Source organism: Hordeum vulgare, chromosome 5H (genome assembly GCF_904849725.1).
Source record: "Hordeum vulgare subsp. vulgare chromosome 5H, MorexV3_pseudomolecules_assembly, whole genome shotgun sequence".
Lineage (NCBI taxonomy): Eukaryota > Viridiplantae > Streptophyta > Magnoliopsida > Poales > Poaceae > Hordeum > Hordeum vulgare.
Genome location: NC_058522.1, coordinates 287933318 through 287947554, shown reverse-complemented (window position 1 = coordinate 287947554; position 14237 = coordinate 287933318).

Below are 14237 nucleotides of genomic sequence, written 5' to 3'. Positions count from 1 at the left end.
CTTCAACTTTAATAGGTTCTACCACTTTAACTTCATGGGGGATGATATTTAAACCACTTCCCCTTGGGGGTATCAACATGAGTAGCAAAACATTCACAAAATGAAGCTACTACCTCAGAGTCAAGTCTGTTGTTGTATCAACATGAGTATCAACCTCACTCATTAACTTCATCGAGTTCCCAATCTTGAGAGTTGCGTTTAATTATTTCCAATAAGTCCCATTTAAATTCAATATCTTTCTTCATAAAGGAACCATCACAAGAAGTTTTGAGCATGGATTGATCATTACGAGAGAGCCGAGCATAAAAATTCTGAATAATAATTTCTCTCGGGAGCTCATGATTGGGGCATGAATATAGAATTGACTTAAGCCTCCCCCAATGTTGAGCAATTCTTTCTCCTTAATGAGGCCAAAAATTATAAATATAATTCCAATCACGATGAACTAGATGCATAGGATAAAACTTCTGATGAAATTCCAATTTCAATCAGTTGTAGTTCCATGATCCAATATCATCACATAGCCTACACCATGTCAACGCCTTCTCCTTCAAAGATAAAGGAAAGACCTTCTTCTTAACATCATCCTCGGGCAGACCTTCAAGCTTAAATAATCCACAAACTTCATCCACATAGATTAGGTGCAAAACATGATGTAGTGTTCCATCTCCTCCATAAGGATTAGCTAGCAGTTTTTCTATCACACTCGAAGGAATTTCATAATAAATATTTTCAGTAGGTGCATCAGGTTGAGGATCATCTCTTTGTGCTTACGGTCGGGGTGAAGATACCCCGAACAAGCCCCTCAAAGGATTATTTTCCGTAGTGATAAGTGACAGTAATTTCCGCACAGTATATAAATTGTTACTTACCAAGTTCCACTTACCAAAGGTGCTTCACTCCCCAGCAACGGTGCGAGAAAAGAGTCTTGATGACCCACAAGTATAGGTGATCTATCATAGTCCTTTCGATAAGTAAGAGAGACAAACCCAACGAGGAGCAGAAGGAAATGACAAGCGGTTTTCAGTTAGGTATTCTCTGCAAGAACTGAAATTATTGGTGAGAGATAGTTTTGTGATAAGGTAATTTGTAACGGGTAAAAAGTAACAATAGTAACAATGGTTCAGCTAAGTGGCCCAATCCTTTTTGTAGCAATGGACAAGCCTAGACAAACTATTATATAAAGAAAAGTGTTCCCGAGGACACCTGGGAATTTATGTCAAGCTAGTTTTCATCACACTCATATGATTCACGTTCGTTACTTTGATAATTTTATATGTGGCTGGACCGGTGCTTGGGTGCTACCCTTACTTGTACAAATCTCCCACTTATGATTAACCTCTCTCACAAGCATCCAGAACTATGAAATAGGAACTAAGATAAATCTAACCATAGCATTAAACATATGGATCCGAATCAGCCCCTTATGAAGCAACACATAAACTAGGGTTTAAGCTTGTGTCACTCTACAAACCCATCACCTGCTTATTACTTCCCAATGCCTTCCTCTAGCCCAAATAATGGCGAAGTGTCATATAGTCGACGTTCACATGATACCACTAGAGAACAGACAACATATATCTTATCAAAATATCGAACGAATACCATATTCACATGATTACTTATAACAACAGTTATCCCATGTCCTCAGGAACAAACGTAACTACTCACAAAGCATATTCATGTTCATAATGAGAGGAGTAATAATAATCATTAAGGATCTGAACATATGATCTTCTACCAAACAAACCAACTAGCATCAAGTACAAGGAGTAATCAACACTACTAGCAACCCACACGTACCAATCAGAGGTTTTGAGACAAAGATTGGATACAAGAGATGAACTAGGGTTTGGAGAGGAGATGGTGTTGATGAAGATGTTGATGTAGATTGACCCCCTCTCGATGAGAGGATCATTGGTGATGACGATGGCTTCGATTTCCCCCTCCGGGAGGGAAGTTTCCCCGGCGGAATAGCTCCGCCGGAGCTCTAGATTGGTTCTGTCAAAATTCCGCCTCGAGACAGCGGTGTCGTGTCCCGAAAGCCATGATATGGTTTTTTCTAGGTCAAAACCCTTCATATAGCAGAAGATGGGGACCGGAGGCCTGCTAGGGGGCCCACAAGCCTGCAGGGCGCGGCTAGGGGGTAGGTCGCGCCCCCTTGCTTGTGACCTCCTGGTGGGTCCCCACCGATACTTCTTTTGCCCATTTTTTATATATTTAAAAATAATTCTCCTTAACTTTTCAGGCCTTTGGGATATATGCAGAATATGTCTCTCAGATTTGCTTCTTTTTTAGTCCTGAATTCCAGCTGCCGGCATTCTCCCTCTTCATGTAAATCTTGTAAAATAAGAGAGAAAAGGCATAATTATTGTACCATATTCTGTAATAATAGCCCATCATGCAATAAATGTTGATATAAAAGCATGATGCCAAATGCACGTATCAGGGGCCACATGGACGAAGCGCACATTCACCGACACCATCAAGTCATGGCAGAAGGAGTGGTTCTATATCACCGTGCTGCGCAACACCGGTGATGTAACACCCTATGTTTAGCTTTCCTGGCTAACTAACTTATTTCAAAATTAGGACCAATTAAATTTTTTGTGAATGATTGTGATGCTTGGAGTGACTATGTTTGCTTGCTTGCTGGTATGATTGTGTTGGTTCTCAATAATTCTTGTTATTCATCAACTCACCTCCTCATCTCATGTTCTCCTACCTAATGATCATGCCATGTGTTTAGGACCAATATCTATTTTTACCAAATATTATTTTTTCACCAAAAGCATTTCTTTGAATTAAACTTCCAAACCCCTGAGATAAGATTTGTATTACAAGTCCTCAAATTGGGGAACTTATTTTTGCACCAATTATTTCATTTGAAACCCATTATCAAAATGTCTTCCAAAAACCACAATGCTATTATTTTAAAGTTATTTTATTATTTTATTTAAATGCCTTTCCGTGAGATCAGAAATGGTCTCTTATGAAGGAAAGTTATTTTTATTGCTTTCAAAATATTTAAGAAAATTTAGGGAAACTCAGTGGATATATTTATTCCATATATATATGAGTTTCAACACTTGGTCATGTTCAAACACTACAAGAAATATGCTCATACATGACGTTTTTAAGACGTCGTTGATGAATTTGTCATAAAACTATGACGATTTCAACCGAGATTGTCGTAAACCGTTTGAGGGGATCAAATCTACATATAAATTACGATGATGTGAGTCAAAAACGTCGTAACCGCATAAGATGAGATCGTCATAACTTCTACGACAATTATAAAAATGTCGTAACATGTTCTAACTATGTTGACATGTCACTCGTGGGTCCATTCTATCCCACCTCATCCATGTATTGAACTGTTTTTCATACCACTTTTCTGTTGGGCTATTTGTTCATCTTACTTTTAGAAAAATGATTTGGTCCAATTTTGCAACAAATATATGGTAGGTCCTTCACAAAACAACTCATTTTGGGCCCTCAAAAAATGGAAAATGAATTATTCATCCAAAGAAAATGCATAGAAGTTGGTTATTATCCATCAAATGTGGTATAACTTGAGTGAAAATTTTAGTGATGGCATTTTGTAAAATATTATTGTTTGTTTCTTCATAAATCTCCATTGTTTTTAGCACTTAGAGATGATTTTAGATGATACATGTCTCGACCAATCAGAATAGAGCCCATGAATCACCCTATTGAAAATGATCTGAGCCGTCCAAGTCGTACAAATCCAACGGCCCACACCTCCTCACCCTCTTACCCACCCATCTCCTCTCTCTACCCCGCGCAGCGAACCCTAGCCCATCTAGATAAACACCCCTCCTCCTCCCTTCCAGATCGCAGCCGCCAACTTCTACCCACCGTCCCACCCATCCTCCCGTCCATCGCTGCGCCGACGGGCTTCGCCTCCCTCCGATCCGGCTCCGGCCACGGCAACGGCATGGCGTTTGTCTGAGGCATCTGCTTCGGCGAGTCTCCGGCACGCAGAGACTGCCACACCGCCACTCGCGGCGTCTTCTCGGAGCATGCAGCTGATGACGACGACGGCCGGAAGCGACGGTACGCGCTGATGGCCATGGGGCGCAGCCTGGTGCCCTCGGCGCCCTCCGGCGCATCCTACGCCGACTACGTGCTGCAGCACCCCCAGGACGCGCTGGTGCTGGCGTGACCGCGGCTACAGGAGGCCGTGCTGGACCCCGCCAGGCCGGAGCCCTTCGCGCGCGCGAGGACCGGGACGCGAACGAGGTGATGCTCCACGCCATGACCGGCGTGTCAGAGCCGTTCATGGAGGCCCTGCTGGACGGGTCCGAGGGCGTCCTCCTCCTCCCTCCGCCCGAGCCTCCTCTCCTCCCCCGCCGCTTGGTCTCCCTGGCGCCCGCTCCTCTCCTCTCCCGTCCACTCGGACGCCGCCCACTAGACCGAAACCCTTGCCTTCCACGAGATCCAGCTCTCCCCAGAGAAGCCGCCCAGCAGCTAGCGCGCCTTCCCCGCACCCTGGCCTCCCAGCTCCGCAACTGCTCCACACGGCCTCCTAGCTCCTGGGCTCCGGCTGCAACTGGCGCACCTTCTCCCGCACCCTCGACTGCCAGCTCCGCGACCGCTCCCCCTCCGACGGTAACTGCCGCCGAATACCCCTTATTTAAATGCGTATGTATCTCTTAATATTTAGCTCTGCTACTGATCGTTGTGGTATTCACTGAACCTTGGAGAATCGTCAATGTGCCCGGCATTTGGAATGTGCTCTGCTCCTCTATGGTATCCAAGGGGAGTAGTTTAAAAATTTGGCCAAATATGAATTAGTTGTACACCTGACACACAATTGGGGTATGCTCTGTATCGACAACGAAACTAACTTAGATGAGCAGACACACACTGATCGAGCTGGAAGGCAGCTATGTGTCTCCAGGAGGTTGTGGCGGTTAATTAACGAACTGCATTATCTGGTCCTAGGCTAATTAGAGCTTATCTGTCTGAATTCTGATGACTCCAACGACCGGCAACCACAACAACCGATCAGAAATAAGACTTGTCGTACCAGCTCGGTTCCAATGTATACTGCAGATTGTTATGGTATGTAGTACGTGTTACTGCAGACTTGTGGTTAAATCTTTTTTCGTTCGAGCAGAGCATGGCGATCCAGAGCACGCTGGCGTCGGGCATGGGCGGTGCGGAGCACGCGGTGGTGTGGTGGCCGCGCACGGTGTTCGTGTTCGGGGGCATGACGTGCCTGTCTGTGAGGGCGGCGGCGCACCTGCTGGCGAGCCACTTGCGCCGCTTCAATCGGCTCTTCTGGCAGCTCGACTACGCCGGCTACGGTGAACTATTTTCTTGATACATCGACGACTCTGATTTTTAGTTTAGGTATGAAAATGATACTCCACACATTGAGGTTAAAGACCAATTAGTGTAGTACTCAGGGATAGCTGAGACGTGTAGCAGCTGTTGACGGGAAGCAACAGAGGTACTAGTCCAGCACTGTGTCTTTTGGCAGGTTTAGAGTTTTAGACCTGTGCCTCAGTCCAGTCTTTGTGTTTCTTACCAACAAAGTAGGTGAAGTCTTTGGCCCAGCACAAAATTATGAAACTCTGTGTTTGGATGTACAGATGAAACCACCCTGTTTACCACTTTACCTTCATCTGAACTGATCGTCTTACCTCTCCTTCCTCATTAATTTAAAGATGGTAGTTCAAAATATCAAGCAAATAGGCAAAGGCTTTTTTTATCTTTGATCTTGTACTTTACAAGAGAGATCTTCCATATCTGAGCAAGCCTTGTTAACTAGTTAACTTGTGTAAATAACTAAAAAAATTACATGTAAATTTGACGGTTTTATGACTTCAAATGCTTATTGTTTATGACAAACCTAGGGTTAGGAGTCCTTAGTTCGCTTTCAGTTTTTTGTGGAGGTTTTGGTCTTGCTTTTCTGCGCAAGTTCTGGCATCTAGGTTGGATTTACACTTCCTTCTATGCTGCTGCCATTGCAAGCTGTTTGATTTTTTATTACAAGTACATTCCATCTTGACTCCCGAGGTCATTACTCATAACTCAAATTAATGCTGACGCTAGCTACTAGCTCCTCCCTGAGCTGTTTTTGTTTTGTCTAGTTTTTGCCCTAGTGGTGTTTGTCAGTGCTCGGTTCAGGTTATGTTTGGTTGGTTGTGACTTGTATTTTCTTCTCAGTCGTTCGGTCGATGGTTTGATATACTGAACGCTCTTTCTTCTTCTATAAACTTTGAATGGTGTTTGTTTTGGTAGGTGATTGCTATAACAGTGTTCTTCTTGCTGTGTATAGCATTCTATGCTTTCTTGTCTCCGTTTCTTGGCAAGAACTTGTATCAGTATATTGCAATCAGTTATTATAGTTTCCTGGTAAGGTTCCACTTCCTCTATTTTTATGCATGGATCGGATCCTGGAGTATATTTCATTTAATATGCCTCTGGTATCTATTTCTTTTTATCAGGCCTTATCGGTACTGATTCTATACGCTAGATGTACTGCTATTGATCCTGCTGAACCTGGCATCCTGATTACTGTCAATGGTGCACTAATCTATAAATCACAAGGTATGTCCTGATACCTGATTAAACTGCTATTGAAGTTTGAGTGCTAATGCAGCATATCATTTTGAATAAGATTCATAGTAGGCAATGTAAACTATAGTCAATAATTCAGGTAAAAACTTAAAGATTTATAGTAGGCAATGTAAACTGTAGTCCATAGAAAAAGTACGCCGTGGTTTCCATGGTATTTTTGCTTTGTAGGCAATATTACGGTCTAATGTTTTTTGTTTTGTCTCTTTCTCTGTTACTAGGAAAGTGGTGAGAAGATGTCGATGATGCCTACTTGGGACATTCAAATGAACACAACATAAAAATTTCTAAACCTATGTCTCATAGGAGAGTGGAATGAACTCCATTGTTAGCAGATGTGCCATTGTTCTAATGTGCAATTCTTTCCGTTCTTGCTATATTCCTGTGTAAGGAAATGTATTCATGATATGAGTTATTGTGTTATGTAAACCTGAGAGATGTATTATGTGATGTTATATGATGGATGATTTTAATTCGACTTGGAGTTTTCTTGATTTGAATATGAAATAGTGTTGAATTTAATATTGGACAAATAATTGGGTTGAAAAGGCCCAACAAATAGAAATGAAATCAAGTTCTGGAACAAAAAGTTGCTGAATTCAAAAATGAAAAAAGGCCAAAACTAAAACTGACACTAAAAGGCCAGGGCCCATATTATAATGATACAAAAAATTCGTAAAAATATTAGAAGTGGCTTTAAATAGGCTAAGGCCCAAAAACAAGCCCAATAAGAAAAAGCCCAAAAAAGTAAAACCAGCCCATGTGATTAATTGAAATGGGTTGGGTTGATTTCAACCATGACGTTTTGATTTCATCGTAATTTTGCCATGTAGGAATGGGTTTGATTGCCAACAACGATTTAGGATCGTCGTAAAGGTTCCGACAATCTAGGAATCGTCGTAAAAGTTATGACGGTTTTGATCAAAACGTCGCTGTTGTTCATTTGTGACGCTTCGTTTTCGACGCTTGGTTTTTCGTTGTGATATCCTCGTAAATTAAAAACCGTGACGATGTAACGACGAAAAAATAGCGTCGTGTATTAGCATATTTCTTGTGGTGAAAATATTGAGCAAACCCTTCCTGCCTATTTCAAGCTTTTCAAATATTTCTATTAGAAATATTCTCAAGAAATTCGAGTAAAATTCTAGCATGTCACCTATGATACGTTGGTCGTCTTATGAAGTTTCATCTCAATCCAAGTTGATTTGACTCCCCTAATTATTCTAAAACCCTATCTGTCCAAATTCAAATTTGAGCAACTCTACATTGTGAAGTGTCTCCAATTGTGCTCAACTTTGGTGGACATGTTCTAATACTCCAATAATGCATCCACACCAAGTGGCGCATCAAGGAGAATAGAAGAACTTGTCCTAAGACCCTCAAAACCCTCTGTGTTGATTTCTGACTTTGGAAAACTTTACATTATAAAATTTCTCCAATTGACCCCAAACTTTTTGTGCATGCCTTAATGCTCAAATAATGTCCCACACCAAATATTGGAATTGTGGCAATTGAGTTGAATGGTTTTGTAAGCAGAAGGCCATTTCTGCCCATTTCATGGGTTTTCCAAGTCTACATTGGAAAACTTCTTCAGCAAATCCCAACTTTGGTGTGCAAGCTTATTTTCATCTATTATTTGATCCTATTAAGTTTCATAGCCATTGGAATCCATCTGGTAGCCTATCCACAGATCAGACACCTTGTGTGCACTCACTAAATTGGCTTTTTGACCCCTTCCACTTTTACCCTTGACCTCAACTTTCTACCACATCTATCTCTAGTTACATTTTACCTCTAGTAACATTTCCATGGCCATTGGTCAATTATTGGAGAGAGACCCTTTGTAACTAGCTCTCATTTTCACCCTTGGCAGCACTATTTTACCTCCCTTCCCATACTTCTCCTTAACCCAAAGCCCCGAATTCTTTCCATATCATCTCTAGTATGCCAATGCTTCATTTCAAACCAAGAGATGGCATGCTCATGTGGGGAAAATGAGCAACACATCCTCATATTGAATTATGGCTGAAACGTAGCTTTGTACAACAAGTGCTAGCTACACTTCCTTGCCTGAGCTGAAACTTTGCAGAAATATAGTCCTTCCATGCCTAAGGCTGCTAGACATGCTCTGCCCTCATCATCTCTCCTATTAGTGCCCTCATTAGTAGCCCTAAGTTTGCTGCTGCAAACTTAACATCAGTCAAAGCCTATTCAAACCAGCTCCACTTGGGACCAAACCTCACCAGTGCCTTGTGGCCTGCATGCCTTGCATGTTTTATTCCTTGTCCTGGCCATAGGGTGGCCCAGGACACCAAGTGTGGTGGTGACCACCTCCCTGGTGTGCAGAAATGGTGCTCTACACTTTGTCTCCTTCCTCTAGACCAATTCTAGCCGAACCAACATGTCTCGGTATGTCTCAAAGCCTCATGTTAACCGTTCAAACCATCCTCCCCACTAGCTAGCTTCCAAGGCTCCTCTGGGACATGTGGCACCCATACCCACGAGTGCTCCAGGAGCTTCCGAACTCTCTCTTATCTCCTCCTTCTCCATATGGCTACCCCCGAGTGCCCTGAGCCTCCATAACCCTCTCCCTCTCTCCCTGGAACCCCTCTCGAGCTCCCCTTCCCCGTCCCGAGCCACCTCTCCTCCTCTTTTCTTTTTGGCAGGCATGGCCGCCGCCATGAACCGGGTGTCGCGTGCCTCCCCGGCCCCTTTCTCCTCATTGAGCATCTCCAGAGCACCCCATCTCGTCCGCAAGGGCCCTCCCACCGCTGTCTCTCCTTCTAGTGGCCGGTGTGCCGTTCTTTCCGGTCGCGGGCACGACTCCTCTACGGAGAGATCCCGCGCGCCTCGGAGCTCCCTGACGAAGAACGACCAGCCAGGCGGGCTGGCCTCGTTGCCCCACACGCGCTGGTGGCTGCAGTGGTGCTAGGGGACGACCGGAGCCGTTGGAGCCACACCGGGCACTGCCCTGTCCCGCCTCCCCACTCTCCCAGCTTGAGCGGGAGGTGGGAGGCGAACCTAGCGGTTGGGCCCCGCCCGTCAGTGGCAGCCAGGTCAGGCCCAATCCTGTAAGTGGAGACGCCCCAGCCAGGCTGCGCCTCTCCGTGCTGGAGGCGTAAAACAGGGTTACGCCTTCGACGTGGCCGGCTTGCCCGCGTGGTGGAGCAACTAGGCCAGGCCATTGTCTGTCTAGCGCGCCGAGCGCGTTATAACCCTCTGAAGGTTCTCCTTTCCTTTTTATTATATCAGATATTTCAAAAATCAATATCAAATCCATTCTAACTCCAAAATTGATGATTCAAAATTCTGTAGGTTTCTAAAATCCTGTTCTATCTAGATCTGAGCATTGCACCTTTTTCCAAAATGCTTTCCTGTTATATTAATATCTAAATGCCATTTAGATATTTTAAACACCACCTTTGCAAATTCCTAGAGGATCCAAACCAACTCCAAATGGAGTGATTCAAATTTCCAGAGCCTTCCTATATCATGTACTATTTTTAGAGCCTTGGTCAACATATTTAACAGGCTTTATTCTGTTGCATAAAATAAATAGCTTCCTATTGCTATTTGTCCGGTATTGGAAAATTCCTAGCATAATCATTTCAGCTCCAAATCCAGTGAAACCACTTCCTAAATATTTCAAAAATCATGTTGTGTTAAATGAGTGCCTCCACTCTTTTAGCTGAATGTTTTCTGTAGGCTTCTTAAAGGATTACATATTCCTCCTTTCATCCATTCAAAAATTCCTGATGATTCAAATCTCCTATACCAAGCTTCATGTATTTTTCTTAAGGCCAGAGAGGTCCAAGAAAAATATAACTTCTATTTATGTAGCACTTTTATTTTTGCATGTTGTGTGGCTTACCGTGGTTGTTTTCAACGATAGTTGACGGGTAGATGGAGTACTCGGATTTGGAGCGGAAGACCTCGAAGACCCCGAGGGCTTATGTGAGCAAAGGCAAGCATCCCCTTGACCATGACTGAGCATATGTTACTTTGCATGATTAAGATAACAAGTATTTCCGTTGCATATGATCATAAGTGTCGGTAATCATTTGATATGATTTTACCTATGGCTCCCCCGGAGCACATGCATTGAGCTTGTTCCTACCCCTTGAGGGTCATGCTAATACCATGTTGACAAGTAAAGATAGAAGTAGCATTATCATGAGCATGTTGATGACATAAAGCAAGAGTTTATGAAAACCCCGTCGGGTGCCACTAATGCCCGAGGGTGATGATGAAATAGGTGGTCAGTTTGGTGAAGTGATGCACCCGGTATTTGTGTGAGTATGGTTTCGGAAAGGGGATTAGATTTCTGATGTGTCGACCGTCCCAACCTTACCAGTACGACCACATTACCCCTTATGGGATGGGGCTATGTTAACTACTGTGGTCGGTGCTAGCAAAGAGCCACATTACTAGTGGCGGGAGTGATGTGTGGTGACTCTCATGATGGGGTCATGCCAGGTAGGACGACTATGCCATTTTTATGAGTTCTAGTCACATCGTTGGTCCCCACATGGTTGGTACTGTCCAGAGTCGGTGCTCGTAAGACATACAATATGTGGGTTGGGTACCAATCGAGTGGACCTCTTTGTCTAGTATCGTCACGGGAAAGGCATTGATCGGGTACTTACCTCGGGTATGTTATATACCGCGAGTCGTGGATGACACGGAAGTTTCCCGGATCTCGGGGGTCCAGCGTACTACCTGTGCAGAATGTCAAACTATTCGAATAGCCGTGTCCATACTAAAGGACAATTGGGTAATCCTGCTTAAACTACGTCCATCTATTTTCGCATAAACCAAGTGTGTGTGAGTGTGTGTGGTTATTAAAAAGGTGTTGTTATGGAAAGCAACGATATGACCAAGTTCGGTGACTTGGCATATAAGGTGAGCCTGGATGGTTCAGCCTTCGACAGATAAATTGATATCCGTAACCTGTTCTTCAAAAGTAATTCTTTAACTTGATGCATATTCATGATCATTCCACCAAGATGAGTTACACCAAGATGCATGATATTGTTATCCTTCACTTTCATTGTTCATGTCATGGGCTGTTTGTGAGTACAATCAAAAGTACTCATTGGCTTGCCACTAGTTATTACGTTGACCAGGTATAAAAGAGCAGGATACAGTGGAGAGTAACTCGGTGACGTACTTGCGAGCTAGGACGCTTCCCAGTCAGAATGCCTGTTGGTTAAGGCTGATGGCATGGGTTCACGCTTTCAACCAATAATTCCGCTATTGCTCCAGTTTGGAGTGTTGGCCTTTAAGGCCCTATATACGTAAGACTCGACCGAGGTGGTCATTTATTGTATCAAACGGTATGTATGGATGTAAGACTCTTTTATTCGGTATATGTGTTCGGTGAGCATTGATCTCTGGGATCACTGAGCACGGTGATCTCGACTCGTAAGTCGGGGTCCCCACAGGTGAGGCAGCTCCTCCTGCATTTAGATATGGCCCTTCCACACATCTTGTGGCATGGACGGATAAGGCCGTAGATTGGAAGGAGGCCGTGCAGGTGAAGGAGCTCAAAAGAGGGTTTCCAATCTAATGGAGAAAATCGACCTCACCAATGTGGTCCATGTGATGTTGCATTGCAGCCTTCTCCCCTGCCAGCACGAGACTGTCCTGGTTAGGGAATATGATCCGTCGAATCCACACAGTGCGGCTGGCCCTGTGCGGAGCTTTTTCCGTACTACAACCGAGAAGCTGTGGAAGGCACTGTTCGAGTCGCAAAAGACTTGGCGTGACGAGGAGGAAGACAAAGGCCTTTCCCTCCTCAACCCTGTGGGATCGGTAATATATATACCATATTTTTCAGATTTCATCCCTTCCTTTTTTAACAAGGCACTCACTTCTTCCTCCCCCAATATCTGCAGATCTGCTTGAAGAAATTTCGATGAATTAAATGTCCAGCGCCTTTGGCAAGGATGTCATGACCCCTCTACTTCCAGCCATGTTAGCTGACTAACCATACAGGGCTCCGAGCGAGAAGGAGGAACAAAAGAAGGGGAAGAAGAAGACCCGGGAGGGTCTTCGGTCGAAGGGTCCCCTAGACACTAAGTTCGAAGAGACATTGGCTCCCTCCCACCTCGAGGGAGAGGAAGAAGAAGATGAGTGACTCCTCCAATACAAAAAGAGCGACGTCCAAAGACGTAGAGGGAGATCAAGCCCCCATTGCATCAAAGAAGCTATGTAGGGGCCCTATGGCCCTATTTGATGACATTCCGGACTCGGATGAGGAGTCCACGGATGAGGCATCGGTCCCTCGAAGGACCCTCAGGGTGAAACCCCGAGCAAAAAGGTATGTTTACAAAATCATAATATACCTTACCTCTAATTGTCGTGGTTCTAATTAGGCTCATACTCCGCATTACTGCCTGCAAAGCGATTTCCCCACCGACCAAATTTCGGAGGGGGATTCCGTGCCAGCTAATCTGGCTCAAAGCGGGAAAGGTTCGCCCCACTCACCTCCACTTGTAGACGAGGAGACCGGGGAGGTGGTATCTAGGGAGGTCCCCCCCCCCCCCCGTGTTGGATACCACGATCGGGGTGATGATATTATGGCCGAGGTTAATACTTAGGCCATAGAGGACCAGGAGGATGAACTCCTCCTGGCAATAAAGGAGGTAGGGCCCAGACCTTGTGGATCTCCTTAGAAGACAACTCCGGATGGTCCTCCCTCTTCGGTGCCATCAGTTGTAGTCTCTCTGCAAAGGGATACTACTACAGCGCACTCGAAGCCATTGACGACGGAGTCACTCCGAACTGGATGGCCTAACTTAAGGGAGGAAGGACTGAATGATCCCTTTATTCCTCAAGAATGTCACACTCATCTGAGTGCGGTTTTGCAAAGCATTCAGTCCGTTGATAACGTTTTGAAAGGATCTTTTGACACACTGCTAGGAGGCATCAAGGTAATCTGCATACTTTTCCATTTGTAATTATGCATTTTCTAAATTATTTATTATGTGTGGTAGCCCCCAAGCCCTGTGTGAGTTTGAAAGACTCATGCGGGGGTTAAAATAGTCTAGAAAAAGTGCATGTAGCCCCCAAGGCTTTGGTGGGTTTGATGAGAACACACCCTAGCAAAATATTTTGAAAAAATGAAAACTTACAAAAGGTCATCTTCCGGAGGTTTCTAAATTAGCCACAACCCACAACTCTGTGGAGTTGGCAGAAATGAATCGGAAACTAAAAGTTTCCGAAGAGGAGCTGGATCATATCAACAAGCTTTTGAATACACTCAAAGTAAGTGTGCAAGCCTTAGTTATCTTATACAATTATTTGTAATATTTGTCTCTAAATGCGCGTTGTCCAAATGACTGTCACAATTGTTGCTGCTGACGATGATCGGCTTAAAGCCGAACTAGGCCAAACCAAGCAAGAGGCCGTCGAACATAGGGAAACATCCGCACATGCCAAAGCTGTTAGCGACAAATCTGAGGCCCGGGTCAGCAAAGTTCAGCAAGAACTTAAGAAGGACATCACGAAGAATGAGGCCCTTGAGCATAAAGAAAGAGAAAAATCAACCGGATTGACGTCGGTCACCGCCACACTCTAAGGAGAGCAGAAGCAGGCACATGATCTTTGGGAAGACATCCATT